The sequence below is a fragment of the Adiantum capillus-veneris genome, chromosome 15 (assembly GCF_014529385.1).
Source record: "Adiantum capillus-veneris isolate H3 chromosome 15, ASM1452938v2, whole genome shotgun sequence".
In the NCBI taxonomy this organism is placed as follows: domain Eukaryota; kingdom Viridiplantae; phylum Streptophyta; class Polypodiopsida; order Polypodiales; family Pteridaceae; genus Adiantum; species Adiantum capillus-veneris.
In genome coordinates, this window is record NC_140945.1 from 13,199,226 (window position 1) to 13,201,478 (window position 2,253).

A 2,253-nucleotide genomic window follows, 5' to 3' on the forward strand; every position below is an offset into this window, starting at 1 on the left:
TGTGAATCGGCCATGAATCTAGTGCTACGGAAACAGAAGATATCAAATTTCAATCGATGATCAATTGGCATAATCTGGAATCGAGCCAACAATAAATAGATACGGCCATGAATCTCTCTCTCTCTCTCTCTCTCTCTCTCTCTCTCTCTCTCTCTCACACACACACACACACACACACACACATATATGGGACAGGTCTATTCTAGTGTTACTGAAACAAAAGATATCTTATTTCTATCAATGATCAGTTGGCATAATCTGGAGTCGAGTCAACAATAAATAGTTACGGCCATGTGAATCGACCATGAATCTAGTGCTACTGAAACAGAAGATATCAGATTTCAATCGATGATCAATTGGCATAATCTGGAGTCAACAGTAAATACTTACGGCCATGTGAATCGGCCATGAGTCTAGTGCTACTGAAACAGAAGATATCAGATTTCAATCGATGATCAATTGGCATAACCTGGAGTTGAGCCAATAATAAATAGATACGGCCATGAATCTCTCTCTCTCTCTCTCTCTCTCTCTCTCTCTCTCTCTTCAACAAACCTGTGAGAACTGTGTACTGCTGGGAGCGAAGCTGTGGAACCAGTGTCACTGCTGCAAACTGCTCCTAGCTACTGAACCTGCGAACTGCTGGAACTTCGTACCTGCAAACCTGCGTAACTGCTGAACTGCTCCTAGCTGTGAGGGCAAAGGTGATGGCTGCGACAGTGCGCGAATTGCTGTATGTGCAACGCTTTTATTTTATTACTTGGCTTTTTTATTGATAGCATGAAAAGCTCCACTGAAGTAATGACACGTGGTGTCTTGTGCGTTCAGATACCTGGAAAAGTGCCTTTGGCTCACCAAGTATACATGATGTCATGACATTAATCTTGAAGTCTTAGTTTGTTCGAGGACTCCAATGTTCATTCTTCTTTTCATTGTCATTCAATAAGTTGATTTGTTTGTGTCTTTAAGCCTCTGGATGAAAAAACACGGCTTCTACGCAACGAAAACGGAGGCGCAAGAAGCCGGCTGCAACCCGATCAATTTCTATGGAGCCATTCTGTTTTGGAACCAAGGGGGTGACAGCTCCGAGAGACCTTGGTTGGCTGGGATTCCGGCGTGCACTAGGAGTCGGGATGTTTTACCAAGGAGTTTGGTATTGCCAAGCCAGATGCTTGGATATGCCCATGGTGCTAATCTGGCTTTGAAAGGGCGGATGAGGGCTTTGTAAGCGAATGAAACAGGATCTCCACCTCCATCCCATTGCAGAGCGAATGAAACAGGAAGTGAATACTCTCATCTCCTCGGTGGGGCTCCTCAAAAGGTCCCATGAACGCTCTCTCGGTGGGGCTCCTCATCCCAAAGCAAGAAAATTGAACCCCACCAGCAACATACACCATTGTAGCAAAATCCTGCAGAGAAATCCCGATTCTCCGCAACCCACCAAAGAGCACATCGTCATGGGCAGTTTTTGAATATGAGGTTGGGAGGGGGGTGCGCCAGGCCTCTTAGGCAGTGCAATACAGAGGCGACGTATCAGATGTCATGTGAGAAAAATTAGGTTAATATCATGTGGCCCGATAAGAACGGATACTACACTTGACCATAGCCAAAAGGCCGAGAAAGGTATGAGCAACCCAGCGTGCCCTCTCTGCGCTTTATACCTGCTTCGCTTCACGCTTTGCCCTGTGGGATCAATTGATTTTCATGCGCTAAAAGCAACTTGCCCTTTAATTAAGCCCATCCATCCACTACATCAATTTCTAACCGGCTCAAGCCTAAGGCTACTTTTCCCCCAACACTACGGTTTCTTGACAGCTCTCTCCTCTTCTCGTTCAGTTTCCAACATTCTGCCGAATTACTCTCTCGAGATGCCCTAACTAGGCCGAGCTCCTAGGATTATATTGCCTTAGGCCTCTTTTGCGTAGGAATCGCACATGCTTATATGTTTATGTTATTCTTATGGTAATGCTTTGCTAGCTGAGGATGACTGCTAAGTCTTTCATCAAGATTTGATGTTTGTCACCAAAACTTGCTTAGATAAATTATGAGCGACGCACTAATTCATAGTGAACTATGCCCGTCGTGTCTTATGGTTGGATTTTCTTTTATCATCCATGCTCTTTATGCTAGGATGGTTTTGGCGGTTTGTGGTGGGAGCAAATCACCATGCTCTCTCTCTCTCTCTCTCTCTCTCTCTCTCTCTCTCTCTCTCTCTCTCTCTCTCTCTCTCTCTCTCTCTCTCTCTCTCTCTCT

At 45.1% G+C, this 2,253-nt stretch overlaps 1 pseudogene; it reads right to left on the reverse strand.

The window, feature by feature from the left end:
- Positions 1-1,486: 1,486 nt before the first annotated feature.
- On the reverse strand, positions 1,487-1,627 carry LOC147440298 (U2 spliceosomal RNA; annotated as a pseudogene).
- Between the last annotated feature and the right edge of the window lie 626 nt (positions 1,628-2,253).